The 18,785-nt window shown below is 44.2% G+C and overlaps 1 long non-coding RNA gene across 1 annotated transcript in view; it reads right to left on the bottom strand.

The window, feature by feature from the left end:
• Positions 1 to 1,555: 1,555 nt before the first annotated feature.
• The window catches only part of LOC142817283 (uncharacterized), a 41,303-nt gene continuing 24,073 nt past the window's right edge, over positions 1,556 to 18,785 (bottom strand). The window contains exon 2 of the long non-coding RNA XR_012895147.1: positions 1,556 to 2,980. This is a non-coding gene — a long non-coding RNA (uncharacterized LOC142817283). The remainder of the gene's footprint in view (positions 2,981 to 18,785) is intronic.

The raw sequence follows: 18,785 nt of genomic DNA, 5'->3' as shown, positions 1-18,785 counted from the left end.
TTTTGTCCCAGAAAAACAGAACTATAATTTTAACTTTATGTTCAAAGTATACAAAAATGACCGCTAGTGTGACCCAACAGCGATGTGGTTCATCTACTGGAAGGACAATAAATCCCGACAGATTGACTCTTCCGCTTAAAAACAAGCATGTGTAGCTTGAAATCTTTTCTCAAAGTAGCCAACCAGATGTCTTTCTGGTTAACCTCCCTGCCGTCTCTCTTTCTATTGCTTCCTTCCTTCCTCCGGGTCCAATGATTGTATACTACATGTTCTGGTAAAACCATGTCCACAAATGTGATGAACCTGCAGGACATCACACAATGCCATCGACATTGGAAAGTCGCAGAAACAAGGTGATGTTTTCACTGCTTTACAGGCGATATATGTGGTACAGCAAGAGTCGTCATTCGGCGCTGCACATCTGCATGTGCATTGCGACGCAGCGACTTGTGCCATTTCAAACTGTTATAGGCTGCACCCGTCTCAACTTCGATAAGACTTACCTTGTGAAGTTTGGTATCCGATGTGTTTACGGTAGTCCCGCGAAACTGAATTCTATAAAACCAGAATGCTCCTTAACTGGAAAAGAGTCCTAAAAAATGTGGTTTCGCAATTTATTGGCGCACTTCTGTAAAACAGACCATACTTCGCTGGCCCCTTCAGGTTCCTTTCAACGACTACCACAATTTGAAGTCTGAACTATAAGTAGCACAAAACAATTGCAGTTCCACAAAGGATGATGAATATGGCAAGCTTAGGATTACTCTTAAATTGCGTGTCTCCTTGTAAACTAGTATTTATTTCAGCAAAGCTCAAGTTCAATATCTAATAACCTAACAAGCCTAGGCTATAAATAGCGGCTAGGATGATGACTCTTTTAAATAATTGGCCCTGTTGTGCCGAGAAAAAAGCACTGGACTAGCAGAACGTTAGTTAGCTATGGTTAAGAAGCATCCCACAAGACGCAGATGCCAATTTATTTGTCCAAATGAATTGCAGAAGGCCGATAATTTATTATTAGAAGGAAAACAAAAAGCAAACAGCGAAATTTCTTCATCACAGAATAGTGTCAGGCAAAAGTGCAAAGGAAGACAACACTGTTTGGGCCAATCCGAAATAGAATGAACAATACGGTGTATTGATACTCTGAATTGGATAAAACATCCAGTTACAATATGCCTAAGTCAAAAGGAAAAGTACAATAATGGCAGGCCTACCAGCCTTTGGCAAGTGCATAATAATACTTTGAAGTATGCCGAGTACCAAGTAAAATTGTAACACATACAACAATATTTGTGTTGTGTTCCAAGCACCCCTGTGTCACGAGCAAGCCTCCGAACCCGCGAAGGACCGGATGCATAAACTGCTTCCAGATGTTGACTCCTCCCCTTCCCCCGCTCGGCGCAAACGATCCACCGTTCGTTTCCCCCGGCAGTTCGGCCGCCGCCTCCATTCGAATAGTAATAAACTTGTTTTTAACCATTCGAGCCTGTCTGAGCTTTTTGGACTACCGCGACCAACGCGTACGTCTATGAGCCGACGACAACACCGGGCATAACAATTTGTAAGCATGTTTTTATTTTCGTTCGATGAAATCAATAAAATTTAAAATAAAACGTTGACATTACAAAACAAAATGTAGTGATTAACACAGACTTCATGAATCTACAATGTACCCTCAGCATTTATTTCCAATAATAAAACGCGTGCTACACCTTCGAAACGTACATAAAACCAATCCTTCAACAAAACATATGCAAAAACATACGATGAATTAGCGAGTGTACTTGTTAAATCAGGCACGCTGAACAGCACACACAAATCATGACACTATTACCATTAAGAACACTGTAGAAGTTCTCGGACATCACAGGAAAGCAAACCGTCTTAACTGAAAAGTAGAGTGCACTGCTCCGCCGCCACACTTTTTTGCTGCCTGACTTGAACAATGTCCGTAACAGTGCACATTTTTTTCTGAAAGAACACTACCAGATAATTGATATCAGTCTGCCGGCCGACCAGACTGATAGAACATGTAGCGAGTTACGCAGCTTTTCATGCTAAAGAGCATCAATATGTCGCTGTATTGCACGATGTGAATGGATGCCTTCATCATAGAAAAAAATGAAGATGAAAAATACAGATGGATCAAGCAATTCCACTGTTAAAAACAGGTGGAAAGTGTATACTGTGGCGTAATGCTGCTTTAAACGTTACGCCTACGTAAATAATTCAATGGTATAGATCCAGTGGTCAAGAAACACTAGATGCATTCAGCGGCTGAGCAGCGTACCATTACAATAAAAACTGGCAGATTCTGCAAACCATTGGATTATTCCTAATACATCTCTGTATAGTATATACTCATGGATTCAAACGCATAAATTTTTTCACTATAAGGACTGGTTAGCACAATCACTCGAAATGAGCACGTCATGCGACAAACTCGCCTGTAAAGAATGTTTGCTCAGATGTACACGTTAGACTCAAAATTACGTTGATATTAGTCAAACGAGGCAAAATAATGGGAGCTCTCTCTAAATTGTCCCATTTCAGTGCACAAGTACAGGGAATTACGAGGCTATAGAACACGGATACAAACGTGTTACACAGCGTTTCACGGACAGTTCATAGCCTAGGGAGGATGCAGGGACGACTGGCGTGTTACGCTGAATCAGGTCAAGCAGCACCCAGTCGCTCACTGTTCATAGCGGGCACAGTGGAGCAACGACGAGCAGCAACGTGGACCAGAGTTCTTACACATAGTGAAAACCGAAAAGGGCAGGCTGGAGAGACGATCTTCCTTGCACGACATATTTCACCGAAGGCAAGCAATGGGACGGGAGTGCGGATATGTGGGAACCAAGGGAGGTCGTGGCTGCCGGACAGGGTCATGTCCCAACCAGAGGCGCAGGCTGGATGTGGAAGGCGTTGTGGGTTCGGGTTTCACATGGTCCAGATGGGATGAAAGGTTGGAAGGCTGTAACAACAACATATTTAGATGACGTGTAGATGTACAAGGTGTACAGGCAGAAACGCAAGTTTACGAGGGACGCTATATTTGTGAGAAAGCCAAGTTTCTGCTTAAGCTAGAAATTAATGATAAAAGGGGAATATTTTCCTTAAGCAATAAAATACGGAAATGAAACTCGAAGATTGTGGGCAGATAACACCGACGGAAGGAGTGATGTTCTGACTACAATTTATGTTACAACTGCTACACTGCACTTCGACAACAATGTCCCTTATGCACTCTAAGTTGGCTTTGGTACTGTAAGAAAATGCGAACATCATAAAAATTCCTTCATTACGATTACGAGGGTCTCGCACCGACAGACAATGCTTTAGATGAGTATGCATGCATCTATTGGTCGTCAACCGTCTCGTGCAAGGATTAGTCTAGCATATATATATATATATATATATATATATATATATATATATATATATATATATATACATATATATATATATATATATTAAGTGTGAATACACTTTATAAGCGACCCCAAACCATCCACCGCCATCGGCGGCGTCCGCAGTATTCCTCTCTCTCTCTCTCTCTCTCTCTCTATATATATATATATATATATATATATATATATATATATATATATATATATATATATATATATATATATATATATCGGTGTCACTAACGCGCCTTATATCCAGATGGTAGCGGTAGCGTTGCCTCCGGGACATCCATCGCACGACCCGCTCTCGACGGGAGACAGAGAGAAGGCGGGCGCGCGAGAGAGAGGGGTGCGCGCGCAGCTGCAGCGAGCGAGGAGAGCGGAGGGGCACTCTCGGCTCCTCGGCCTGTCCAAACGGCCATGACTTATGCGGCGGCAGCCGCGCGGAGCACGGCGCGTCCTACCGTGGTCCCACCCGTTTGGCCTGAGACTTGTTCTCACCCTGTACTGCCATCGCACTGGTCTGAAATCGCTGACCAACACACAACGCACACCACAAGGCGAGAGCATTAACATATTATGTTTCTAACCCCACTCATTCCGTCTAACAATCCTGCCAATGAGGTCACGAAGATTATTAAGTCAAACATTGACCCCATTAGGGAAAACATTGGTGAACTGACTCTCACAAAGACACGTCATGGATTAACAATATTAAAAAACGACCATAACGCTATTACTAGGTTAAAGAATGCACTTGAAAAGAACGCAGTCACAAGCATGTCATGGTCAGTCCGATTGCCCCAAAAGCGAAAACCTCGCGTCAAACTCACTGGTGTAGACTCCGATATTCCAGCCGCCAACATCATCTCACAGCTAAACATGCGCAATCCGAACCTACATTTAGACCCGACCACATGCCGAGTGGCGGTATCGTACAAGGAGCGATCGGGCAACTTCACACATGTGCTCGAAGTGGATCCTTCCACCTGTCGCTCACTGCTTGCTCAGGAACGAGTTCTCGGTTGGACAGCATGTAGCGTGAGTGAGGACTTTCATGTGCTATTGTGCACATATTGTGCAACGTACGGCCATACAAGAAAGTCCTGTCCTGTCGCCAACGAACGTGACAAAGTGGTGTGTACGAAGTGCACGGGTACACATCTTGGCGAAGCATGCACTCTTAGAATGAACGATCCAGGAATCGTTTGCAATGAATGCCAAAAGGTCGCAAGACCTAGTTCTCATCCAACTGGACACGAAATGTGTCCTATATTACGAGAACGTGTCGCCCGCATGAAGGCCAGAACAGACTATGGATAATCTAGGAGGCGTGTACATCAAAGAAGGACGCAGCGGCCTCTATAACGTGCAGTGTTATTTACGGTTTCCTGCATTAGTGCCCGCATCCTTTTCGACTCATTTATATGGACCACATGGAGGTCGCTGCTTTTGCTGCTATTCTTCAAATTATGGCATATTCATACACGAAATTACACCATATGACACACACTTACAAGTAACTACACATCCCACAAAATTACACGATATTTCTTTCCTCAAGATATTTGCTGGTTGCGCGGGTCACACTGCAATACATGAAAAAAGGCTCCTTACAGCTTTTCGCATTTTTGTTTTAGGAAAGGCGTTGCGCCTGTTATTTAAAATTGATCAAAACTATCATGACTCACAGCAATAACTTAAAATTTTTACAGGCTAATCTAGACCATACACGTGATGCCACAAAATTATTGATAGAGCACATGACGCAACAACACTTCAATTTCGCCTTCGTGTGTGACCCGAACATCCACAGGCTGCCCAAGGCTGCCTGTGGATGTACGGCTGCCCAAGGTTCCCTGCTGCATCGCTGGTTGGAATGACAGCCCGACGTGCCTGGCTGCATGACTCCTGGTGAAGAAATGGGCTTCGACATCACAGAGGACACTGCTACCATCCTCGTCAACGTTTACCCATCCTCAAGACCACTGGCTCGCGTCCCACTTCGTTGTTTGTGTGTTTATTTTAAATGCATTGTCGTTGAATGCAGAAAGTCCAAAAAACACACACACACACGCACACACGCACACACACACACACACACACACACACACACACACACACACACACACACACACACACACACACACACACACACACACACCTGGACTAAGACCCCCGGTGTGATGAGTGAAGAAAACGACAACGACGGAAGTGCGGGGCAAGGCGCGTGTGATTTCGAGCTAACTGTGCGCGTGAGGTCAGCCAATCAGCTGATCACCTTGGGTGGCCCATGGAGGTGGCGTACCATGATTGGGCCACGTGTGACCATTACGTGGCGGTAAGTTTTGTGGCTGGGGACGAGCCGAAGCAGCGGCAGATGGAAGACAGTGGGCCGAAGCGTCGGACGCAGGCGATCCAGGTTCTGGCCGGGGAACGCGGCTGTCCACGCTACTGCGGTCCAACTACCAGCTGGGGTGGCGTTGCGGCACGAGTACTGCATCTCGGGGCGCGGCCTGGCCTGCTGGTCAGTCGTTCGGCACAGCGATGAACGTGGCCTGGCTAATGGTCACGGTTTCACCGAGCATCGCGTCTCGGCGCACAATCTTCGCTGGACGGGCTGGCCATTTCCCGCATTGAGCATCGCGTCTCCGATGCGGGTTGACTGCTCCGTAGTCGGACCCATGCCATCAAGCGCCGACGTCACAAGGGCGGCGCACATCGGCAAGTGAGCGCATTTCATAGCGTCTTTCCACCGCCTCCTGCCCTGCACCTCATTGGCGTCCATCGTACCGCCAATCTGGCCCTCAGGATTTAGAACGCTTTTACTTGAACTTTAATTGGTCATTTGTTGGTGATGATGATATATGTTGTTTAATGGCGCAAGGGCCATTGATGTCCAAAGAGCGCCAGGAAATTATATTGGATGGGAGCAATGGTTATGGTAAATGGCTGTAAAAGGGCCTAAAATTCTGCGCTCTAAAGATGCGTAAGACATATATTTATTAAAATCATGAAATTGAAGTGAAGCATGCCTGGTGAGAATGAGTCTTTAGTTATCATGATATCATAAAATAAGAGCGTTATATTAGCACCGATTTCTCGCCAGCGCCCTTGGTCCCAAGGGCTGGAAGACAGGTGCTCTTTTGGATGTAGCATCCGCAGCAGCAGCCTCTTTTCAGAGGCCATGCTACCGATCACTTGAGTAGATAACATGGAAAGTATTTGCTTCATTTAAGAATGCATTTAATGCATTATATTTAAAAAGAGGTTCGCGACCAATAAACATAGTTGGGTGAAAGGGTATGTGTTTTTTGTACGCTAGTGGAAAATGTTTTTTCCTGTAAGCCTCTAGCTCAGAGCACTCAAGGAGTATGTGAAGTACGGTAAGTGGACGGCCAGATCTGTGACAGCTGGGTGGGTCACCACCGGACAAAGGGTGTGTGTACGTGCTGTGTGTGTGTCCTATTCTAATCCGACAGAGACTGACCTCTGTACGGCGTGTTTTCGACGTGGGTGGCCAGTTACCAAGGTATGGTTTAATCAAGTGTAACTTGTTATGAGTTTGTTGATCCCATAACTTCTGCCAGTAAGCCCTGAGCTTTTTCCATATGTTTAGATTTAGGTCCATTATAGGGACAGCAACTGAGGAGTTGGCAGAGCTTCCGTTAATTGACCTGGCGACCTGATCGGCCAACACATTTCCTTCGATCTCGCGATGTCCTGGCACCCAGCACACGACGATATGTTGCTTGGAAGTATAGGCCGTGCAGAGTATTGAATAGAGGGATATAATTATAGGGTTTTTGTGTTTTTTAAGATTTTTCAATGCTTTTGCGACACTCAGGGAGTCGGTGTATATAACTACCCTTGGCGTATTCAATTCTTTGATGTGTTTAACGGCTACGAATAACGCGTGAGCCTCGGCTGTAAAAATGCTTGTCCTGGTGGACAGAACGCCGGCATCCGGGATGGGCCGACCGCCGCATAGGACACGCCAGTATGGGACTTGGATGCATCAGTATAATATTCTGGACAGTCATATTTATGTTGCAGCTCTAATACATCCGAATGTGTATGGGGAGGCAAGCATTGTGACAGCTACGAAAGATGTGTCACAGTCTATAACCTGCCACTGCCATGGCGGGAGCCACAGAGCGGGGGGGCTGAGGTGGTATTAAAGCAGTGGGACATCTGTTTCTTCAGCTAGGTCTCTAACACGCAGCGAGAAAGGGCGTGCCATTGCGGGTCGATTGTAAAAATGTTGAGAGCTGGACAGGTCGTTGATAGTGGAATATGCAGGTTGCTCACTGTTCGCATTTACTTCAAGGAAATATATGATAGAAGAATATGTTCTCTGCAGATGGAGTGACCACTCTTCCGATTCCACATAAAGGCTTTCAACTGGGCTTGTTCTAAAGGCGCCTGTGGACAGGCGGATGCCTTGATGATGAACAGGGTCCAACATTTTCAGAGCGCTTGGCGTGGCAGAGTGATAGACTATTGCCCCATACTCAAGGCGTAAGCGTATAAGGCTGCTATACAGATTCATGAGGCACTTTCTGTCGCTGCCCCACGTTGTTTGTGACAGCACCTTTAGGATATTCATTGTTTTCAAGCATTTATTTTTAAGATGTTTTGTGTGCGGTACAAAGGTCAACTTCGCATCTAAAATCATACCTAGGAACTTATGTTCTGTGTTTACGGGTAGACGCTCACCCTTAACGACCACTTCAAGATCAGGGTGCAAGCCTATTTTTCGTGAAAAAAGGACACAGGTACTTTTCTGTGGGTTCAGTTTGAACCACAGAAAAGCCCATTTGGATACCTTGTGAAGGGCAAGCTGAACCTGTCACTCACAGATCCCAAGAGAACACGATTGAAAACCAATGTGCACATCGTCGACGTATGTTGAATAAAAGATATTACGTGGGATATACAGACGGAGAAAATTCATTTTTATAGTAAAAAGCGTACAGCTCAGCACCCCATCCTGTGGCACTCCGGTTTCCTGTACAAATGTTAGGGACAGAACATTGCTTACTCTACTACGGAATGTACGATCAGACAGATAGCTTTCAATGATACTGAACATATTACCGTGTATACCTATGTGTGCGAGGTCTCTCAATATTCCGAACCTCCACGTAGTATCGTACGCCTTCTCCATGTCGAGGAACACAGATAAGAAAAACTGATTATGAACTATGTGTGCCTCGATACGTATAAGATGGTCGGTGGTAGATCGGCTCTCTCTAAACCCGCACTGGGTGGGTCGAGCAATTTGTTTGTTTCTAAGTAGTGGAGTACGCGGCAATTATTCATTTTTTCAAATAGTTTGCAGAGGCAGCTTGCTAACGCTATAGGTCTGTAACTTGATACAGTAGAGTGATCCTTTCCCTGCTTAAAAATTGGAATTATAACAGCCTCCTTCCAGGAGGAGGGGATCACACCTGAAAACCATATGCGATTATAAAGAAAGTGGAGGGTTTTTTAGTTTCGGAGGGTAGTTCCTTCAGCATCGCGTACATTATCAGAACCTGGGGTAGATGTATTACAGCAGCTGAGTGCTGTTCGCAGTTCTGCTAAGTAGAATGATTCATTATATGCCTCATTTCTTGCGGATTTTCTTTCTAACTTTTGTTTTTCTATTCGTGCTTTGTAATTCTGGAAGGTTTCAAAGTAGTGTGAGGAGCTAGATATGTGTTCGAAATGTGTGCCAAGAAAGTTGGCTTGATCCTCTAAGCTTTCCCCAAGGCTATTTACTAGTGGAAGGGAATACGTTTGTTGGCCCTTAATTTTCTTTACCTTAGTCCACACTTTTTCCTCAACTGTGTATGAGTTGATACTCGATATAAACTTTGTCCAGCTCTATCGTCAAGCTTGTCGACGCGTTCTCCTTGCCTGCGATCTGACCCGCTTGAAATTTTCCAGGTTGTCTGCTGTTGGGGATTCGGAAAGCAACGCCCATGCTTTGTTCTGAGTGGTCCGTGCTTTCCTGCACGCGTCGTTCCACCATGGGACTCGCCGTTTAGAAGACATGCCACTCGTTTTGGCAATACATTTAGATGCGGCATCAAGTATAAAAGCTGTAAAATACATGACAGCGTCATCTATGGTCAGGGCAGACAGCTCAGTCCATGTCATGTGTGTAAGAGTTCTATACAGTTCCCAATCAGCTGAGTCAATCTCCCATCGAGGAACCTGCGGGGGTAGTTGATCTTTGTTCGGCGCACTCAGGATGATCGGGAAGTGGTCACTCTCATAAGGGTTTTTAAGAACGTTGCACTTAAAAACAGGTAAAAGGGACGGTGATGAAATGCTAAGATCTATGGAGGAGTACGTGTTGTTTGCAAGGCTAAAATACGTAGGCTCCTTTATATTTAAAAGAAATAAAGTGGAAGAGAAAAGGAGCTGCTCAATGAGACGTCCTCGCACATCACAATGAGCATCGCCCCACAGGACACTGTGTGCAATAAAATCACCTAGAACCATACACGGCTCTGGGAGTTCATCTATTAATGATTCTAGATCACGTCTGTGTAGCTGTTGATGCAGTAGTATGTACACAGAACATAGGGTAATGAGTTTATTAAAAAGTACATCTCGAATGGCCACTGCCTCAAGGGCCGTCTTGAGCTTCAAATGCTGGCATGCTATACTTTGATCAGGTATAATGGCCACACCACCAGAAGGTACGACAGCATCCTCCCGGTCTTTTCGGAAAATAATATATTGCCGTAGGAAGTCCTTGTGCTTGGGAGTTAAGTGCATTTCTTGCACACATAGCACTTTCGCGTTAAACTTACTCAGAAGTTCTTGATCGTCATCTAAATTTCTAAGTATTCCCTTACGTTCCACTGTATGATTTTGTCCATAGTGGAAAAAAGGAAAAAGTGCTGTGTGCAGAGAATACGGAGATTAGCTCATTTACAGGGCCTTTCTCAGGCCCTGTAATCGGCGTTTTGTCTTTTTTGGGGTGGTCGAGAAAAGCTCGCCACTGCTTGAGCGCTTTCTGCGCCGTTTCGCTTGAACTGGTGTCCATAGCCTCTTGCGAGGCACTGGACGCCCGCTTTACAGAGCGATCTGTGCGTCGCTTAGACTTCGCCTTGATCGACGAAGTCTTTGTCCCCACCGAGCTGGGGGTCGATGGGGCCCCCTTGGCCTCGTGATTGCCCTGGCTGCTGCCAGTGCTTGTAGAGGTCACTGGTGGGGACAGGCTGAATGTGGGCAGGGCAGCGCTGGCTGCTCCCACCGTAGGGGCTTGTGGCGTTGGCCTCGGCACGCAAGGCGCGGTCCGGGCAACTGCCAAGGGCCTTTGTGGTGCCGCCCCTTGTTGCACCACTTCGGCGAAAGGTGTTTTAGTGCCAATTATGACGAGATCCGTTATCTTGCTTCCCTGAATGTGATATTTTCCTTAACTTTTATAGTAATTATTTTTTTTTCCAGGCTGGGCAAGCTCTGGAGTATGCGGGGTGACTACCTTCGCAGTTAGCACAGAGGACCTCGTCATGGCTGCATTCATCAGCATTGTGGCCGGTTGTGCCACACTTAGCACACATCCGCTGCCTTCGGCAGCTCTGGGATGCATGACCTAATCGCTGGCATCTGAAACAACGCCTCGGGTTTGGAATGAAGGGTCGGACATGGTCTTTTATATAGCCAGTTTCGAGGGTATCAGGTAAAGTAGTTGAGCTGAAGGTGAGCATCAAGTGCTTTGTGGCTATTTCGTTGTTGTTACGTCTGATTTTGATGCGCTGGACATGTATTACACCTTGGTCCTTCTATCCATTAAGGAGCTCTTCTTCACTCAGTGTCGTCAAATCTTCGTCCGATACCACGCCCTTCACTGTATTCATGGTACGGTGTGCGCTCACAGAGACGGGGATGTTACCGAAGGCTACAAGGTGCGAGAGTTTATTGTACTGTTCCTTGTCTTTTAATTCGAGAAGCAAATCTCCACTTGCCATCTTCGTGGCCTTATAACCAGTTCCAATGGTCTCTCTTAAGCACTTTACCACAAGGAAGGGTGAGATTGTTCTGGCTTTTGTGTATGATTGTTCGCAGTGGAGGACATGGTATTTTGGGAAAGTTTCTCTGTTTTTGGGCCAAAGTAGTGAAGTTGCATCGGTGCGTACCCTTTTCGAGGCACGATCAGTTAGAAAGGAGGTCGAGGATCCCATGAAAAAAGGTGGATTTTTCGGTAACGGCGTTGAATCTGTCCATAAGTGGGCCATTTGTCTTTCCGCATCACCAGCAACGGCTTCGAGGTTGAGGTGATTCAGTAAATTGATGGCCCGTTGCTTCAACTTGGCTGTCTTCTCCTTAACGGGAACGAAGTTTGAGCTTAAGGACCAGAAAGAAAAAGCTTTTCTAGTCCAACACGAAGCACCGAAGTTTCCTAAATGCGAAGAACTCGACGACTGGCACGAGACACCTCTCCTTTTTTTCTTTAATCCTGCTCTTTCTTGGTAAAACCTCGCCACAGTCAGATACAAAGCTTAGCCTTTCTTCTTTCTTTAGCCTCCCCGACACTTCCTTGCACATAACCTTTTCCACAGTGGTAAAATGGGTGCAATACAATGTTTCGTTCAAGACGAAGAACTCCGTACTCTTTCGGAATCGGTTAATTACTTGCATTCAAAAACTTCCCTTGATAATTAGGCTTTGCTTTTGTGGGAAGCGTACAGCGCATTTATTCAATAAAAAAACTCTATTACCCCCATGCTTTTGACCCCGCTTGGTAATATTCGCTAGAAGTTGTCTCCTTCAAGCATGTCAACTGGCGCCAGTCTTTGAGATGTCTCGCTTGGGGCCACCATTCAGAACAAAGAATCTTGCACATCCTTCGAGAATGTCCGAGGGACTGCATGGTCTGGTTTCTGAGCTTAAATTTAAGGAAAAAGCAGAATGTACTGTAGTGAAAGATTTCGTTCCGATTAAGGAGAAGCCAGCCAAGATTAGGCAGTGGGCCATGAACTGCTGAATGACCTCAACCTCAGTACCGTTGCTGGTGATGTCCAAAATACAAAAGGCCTACTCATGGACATATCCTACGCAGCCAAAACACACAAGTCTGACATGCCGTTCAGAGCTTGATTGATTGATATGTGGGGTTTAACTTCGCAAAACCACCATATGATTATGAGAAACGCCGTAGTAGAGGGCTCCGGATATGTCGACCCCCTGGGGTTCCTTAACGTTCGCCCAAATCTGAGCACATGGGCCTACAACATTTCCGCCTCCATCGGAAATGCATGCCGTTCACAGCTTAAGTGTCTGAGCGTGGCACCTGGCTTCAAGCTGTATCTGGTTACCTGAAAAGACAGCTAGAGAGTATTCATAAATGATCTGTTTCTTATACCAAATTCAATGACTTTGGTGAACTATTTTGTGGGTCATCATCAGGACAACTGCATTGCATTCAGTGTGTACATGTAAAAATTGTTCTACTCGCTGCCACAAGACCAGCTGCTAGAAGGCGTGAATGAGTGTATAGAGAATGACAATGATGAGCAATATTTAAGAAATCAAAGCGGGATTTCTGTGGAAAAACGTTTTGAGCTTCTGGAGTTCTACATGAAGTCCACCTTCATAGGTTGGGAAAGAGCGACCATGTAAAGAAATCAGGGGTGTGCATCGGGTCAAGAGTAACTGCAGTTCTCAGCAATACCTTTTTGGCCAAGGTTGACAGGGCTATTTGAAGTCAGCTTCATCGTGCTCACGAGAAACGTTTGCAGGTACGTAGAAGACTATATCATTTTCGTAGATAGAAGCGACTTCACGACCAACGCGATTAACATCCTGAAACTATTCAGGGAGAATGCTTGTGGTTTAGGTTTTACATTTGAAATGGTGTCGCAAGGTGCGTTGCAATTCTTATACCCGAGCTTATTCTTCTTTGATAAGCAAATATGCTGGCAATACCACCCTCGTAGGTCCAAGCCCCTGCTTTAGTTCGCTTCTGCTAATCCGAAAATCATAAACACAGTATCGCCTTTTCCACCTTCAACTCTACAATAACCAAGTCATGTTATCATAAGCTGCCTGTGAGCGTACAATCACAAATATCGAGGCTAAAAGAAGCTAAATACCTGAAAGGTGGCGTTTTGCTTGCTTGCCATAAGCTTATGCAAAATGTGAAGAGTGACCTAGAAAATAACACAACGTTGGCCGAAAAAAAAGACGAAATTCTTTGTTTTATCTTAAGTTAACCAACTGTCGCATAGGCTCAAGAAGGCGAGTTCACGTCATGGTATAGAAGTGGTTTTCGCTGCCAAAAAAAAACAAAAAAAAAACATCGACAATGTTTGCGTGGAGGGGCAGAAATACGCCGAAAACGGCCTGTTATTGCAAATTCATGGTTCATTAAGCACAAGAATGTGTTTGTGCAATGTGCCATTGGAGTTGTATACCGCATATCCTTCGCGTGGGGTAGCGTCAGATGGGGCGATATGAAAACTCGAGACTGGGGGAGCGAAAAAATTCTCTGCGGGGTATTGTGACATTGACATTACATGACTATGCACTGCCGGGAGTGCGGGTGCACTGCAGATTTTTTGAGAGCGAGGGTTCATTTCTGCCAATACGACCAGCTGACAAGGGGAACGTTTGAATCCCCCTGTCTTCAAAAGATAGGACAAGAGTGTGTCAGTGAACCGTCAATAGCTTTCCGTGGTAATGAAATATTATTGCTAGATTATTACCACTAACATTGTTAAGATAAGATGCTTTGTGTCTACTACGAAGTGTTTTCAGTTTTCTTGCTTTGCAAGAGCATGCACAAGAAAATGTACATGTTTGGTGTTTTTTCATTAAATTTATCACGGTGCACGTCGTCTGTCCTTCATTCACTCTGCCTACGTTTTTGTGCTGTTTATCTCGATCAGCTATAAATCATTGTCAACTTTAATGATTTTCAATACTACTCGGGGATCATTGGACGCACAGTAGTCATTGCTCGACACCGGGAACAGCAAGCCAAACGCTGAACTACGCTCACGTTTCCAGGACATTATTTAAAAAGTGGTTACCTATCAGTTGCAGTGGAATATTCATATATGTTGACATCACCGTTGACATCACCAAGTCTAAAGATAAAAAATCACCGAGAGATTGTCACTTGGTGAACTTTTCACTACAGGAATATTTTTCAGGATGTCTACGACGAAAGAAAGACGTCATGCCGTGAATTTTGTTGTCGGTTTCAGTAAATATATCAAAGGAAGCGTACCTTGTCAACTACTCAAATAAATACATAAAAGGTGCACAATACTGAGGAGAAAGACAAAACTTTATTGTGAAGATCACTTCTCTCACAACAGAGCCAGATGCAAAGTAGGCTTCAATCTAAATAGCATAACAATGAAAAACTAAAGACACGTTTGTTAGGTGGCTGAACTTTGAAGTGAAGATGTCGAGAACTTCTTTCTCAGGCGTTCCTGTTTTTTATATTTCCGTTATCCGTTCTCTCCCAGATCTCTGCTCAGCTGTGAACGAAGCCACATCTTTTAACATGAAACACACTCTTTATAGCTGTTCTTTTGTTTTCATTGCTTTACTTTTGTCTTAAAGCCGCACTTGCGTTTTGAAGCCCCCCCTTGACTACTTGAAGTGAACGATTTGCGATAGCTTTTTTTTACGCAGTGCTGTCAGAAATTTCGCCTGTGCTCCACTCGGGGGCCTCACTACTGCCAAGGGCGCCATTAAAGCCCGGGCGTTAATTAGCGTGAGCACTCCACAGCAGCTGCTTCCTCTTCTAGTCGCACGCGCTGATCTCGCGTTCATTTTGTTTTGCTCCCTATAGCTTATTTCCACATCTTCGACAGCAAGCTTGAGGAGGGAGTCTTCTTCCTCTTTAAGAGTTCTTTATTCTGTGGCAGACTCACTGCCCTTCATGTTTTGTTTTCTATTATTCACACGCGAGACTTGACGTTGTAAAAAGCAGGTGTTGGGATTCTGTGCAGCCCAAGAATGTCGTTTAATAAAAGTGAAAGCTTCGATTACGAAAGAAGGGAACGGTATTTAAAGCTTTAGACCTCTGCGTTAAAATAATAAACCTCCCTACGTGCATTACGGTCCCATTTTTTTTGGACTAGAAGTTCATTCATCTAGCCGTAAGTCCGTTGTCACGCTGAACTACGCCGCATGACAAATGTGAGCACTCGCAGATCATGCAGACCACCATCGACTTCTTCGGCCCACGGCAAGCCCGTCATTATTTGATTGATGGATGGAATGAAGATTTATCGATTTCAGTCGCAGACGGACAAAAAAAGACCCTGACTGACTGGTAGGAGACAGACAGACAGACAGACAGACAGACAGACAGACAGACAGACAGACAGACAGACAGACAGACAGACAGACAGACAGACAGACAGACAGATAGATAGATAGATAGATAGATAGATAGATAGATAGATAGATAGATAGATAGATAGATAGATAGATAGATAGATAGATAGATAGATAGATAGATAGATAGATAGATACTATTTATTGTGAGGTAAAAAAATTCTCGGTCCGCACCATAAACATATAGCACGCAAGACAGACCGACAGGCTTCCTATTGTTCTTTGGAATACTTCATTTTGCGATCGTTGAGTGGGTATGAGACAGTGGTACAGAGCTTCAAGAGTATAAATGCTGTCGAAGCAGCCCATATTTGCACCCATTTCAACAGATCTTGCGGTGAGCAACTGTGCTTGCGCTAAAGATACGCTGTTCCCTGATAACACGCCGAGAAAGAAGTGGATTACGTTCCCCGGCTGAGTGCCGGGTCCTGAGAGTCAAGAGCGGAAATGTGCTAAATGGCACAACTGTGTACACATGGGCTCTCTATTCAGGCATTAAATCACTCTCTAGCCCCGCAATTAGTGGTTCATGATTGTACACCATGCTTGATTGTAAATATTGCTCACATTTGATAGCTTACTTTGCTATCGGTTCCCATTAGCTGCCTAACTAATCAATTCTGTTGCCTGTTTATACCATTGCATTGCCGATATTTTGATTAAGCGTTTCATCATGATGTATGAGCTTCTTTTTTCTAACAATGATGAAGGCTTCCGAGAAAATTTATATGTCCCATCGCAGTGCACATCAGTGCATAGTAAAATTACCTGATTGCATCTTTGAGTATTTGATGTATACAGTGCGGAAAAAAAAAAAGAAGACATGTAGGAGTGTACTCACGTAGTTTCTCGCCTGTCGGTTACCCCCGTTTTTTTCCACGACTTATAAACAATTCTACGGGGAGTTTCAGTCTGCTTTGCTAGCGACGTAGTGATTACAATAAACACATAAATCAGTACTTATTACAATTGTGTATCGACCATAACCTTACCCCACCAACATTATAGTAAATTCATTCTTTTGCTGTGCTCCCAACACGCTAGAAATGCCGTCATGTTTCATTCTGCTTTGAAAAGATAGGAGCTACGATCCAGAGCAGATTACACATGTCTCTGTCTCTTTTCAACGGTTGCAGTCTTGCGGGTGTGTAAACCCGGCTGATTCTAATCCCCGCTTCCGCACGAACATTTCGACACGTCACGCTGTCAGTTAGTCATGTCAGATTGTGAATTGACACTTTGGAAATTCTGTCTGTATATAACAAACGTTTGTCTTTTCTTTATAATGCGTATGCATGATTGCATAATGAGTTGAACATTCCTAGCTCATGTGATTAAGAATAAACGGAAGTTCGTACATTTATTATAAGAGAACACTTCCAAATCATGTTAATACGTGGGCACCGCATGGATGTGTGGATTATCTAACGAAAAACGCTAAATGCTATAAAATGAAAGAAGGTAATTCTTTTGCAATTATTAGCATGCTTTTTTTCTGAAATCCAGAACGAATATTCGCACATTCTAAATAAACGAAAAAATCGGGTAACTACACGCATTATTCAGAAGAAACATAGGCTATCTCGAATGTTAAATCTTTTAAACTTCCGAAGCACGCAAGTAAGGTGCACGCACGTCCGGCTGATGTGAAATTCAAAAAGACGACATTTTGAAAATTCATGTTCAATGTACTACTTCAGGGAATAATTGAATGGTGCCCGACAAAATGGATCGTGAATCACCACCCATGAACATAAGATAACACTCTTACAAGAGACTCATGAGCAGTAACACTAAAACTGATGACCGAAGGTTTAATCAACATGACACTGTTCATTATACTAAAACGATATACGTTTAATATAATCTGCACCTATTATTTGCGATACCTCTAGGTCATTTCAATTGTTGACAGTTCTTGGCAAGAATGAAAACCTAAACAGGTTAGTTCTTGTTCTATACGGCGTTAAAAAGGATCACGACGATGTCTTGTCCAACGTGCTGTAAGTGGGGACACGCATATCCTGAGGATTAAGAGAGAAGCGATTGTGTTTAGGTTCGACAAGAAATTTCAATCGGTGTATTTTCCTTCGGAGTTGTACAGTCTGAATATTATGTGGTTTCATTGGGGCTATAGGAAAGTAATTTATTCTATATTTAGAAACAAAACAAAACAAACTGCTCAGCACTGAATCATCTCCAGTGCATTATTGTAAGCTTTTGTGTAGGTGTCTAATACGATGCAAGCATATTCTAGTTTTTGTCGGATCAGTGAAGTGTAAGTAAAAAATCTTGTATCACGAAAAGCGTGTTTTAGTTTGTGCCTGAGGATGCAAATTTTCATAAATTAAGAGCTGCAGATGTTGGAAATGTGGTTCTTCCACCTTAAGTCACTAGTTATTGCAATTCTAAGGTATTTATATTGGTTTACTTGGTCTGCGGTGTCGAGCGTAAGTTGTAAACGAACGACAATTTGTTAACTTTTTCGCTACACACGTGTGAACAGTTTTTTCCGCCTGAAGTTCTATGCCCCACCACTTACACCAGGACAAAATGTGTTGAAGGTCAGAGTTAAGCATTAAGTGATCATTAGAGGAAAGAACTTCGTTAAACAAAGCACAATTGTCTGCGAACAGCCTGACTTGTACTGGGGGACAGATTTCGCTGATAATGTCATTTATATATATATATATATATATAGCATCAATTGATATAAACTGCTTACGAGTAAACAGATAAGCTACTACCCAGTGAATATTGTATCTGGAACGATTGATTTATATGTGGGGTTTAACGTCCCAAAACCACCATATGATTATGAGAGACGCCGTAGTGGAGCGCTCCGGAAATTTTGACCACCTGGGGTTCCTTAACGTGAGCACACGGGTTTACATTTCCGCCCCCATTGGAAATGCAGCCGCCGCAGCCGGGATTCAATCCCGCGACCTGCGGGTTAGCAGCCTAAGCTTAGCCACTAGACCACGGCGGCGGGGCTATGCTGGAACGTTGACT

This window comes from Rhipicephalus microplus, chromosome 5, assembly GCF_043290135.1.
Source record: "Rhipicephalus microplus isolate Deutch F79 chromosome 5, USDA_Rmic, whole genome shotgun sequence".
Classification (NCBI taxonomy): Eukaryota; Metazoa; Arthropoda; class Arachnida; order Ixodida; family Ixodidae; genus Rhipicephalus; species Rhipicephalus microplus.
Note: the sequence above shows the minus strand (reverse complement) of the source record. Positions and strands in the feature narration are given on the sequence as shown.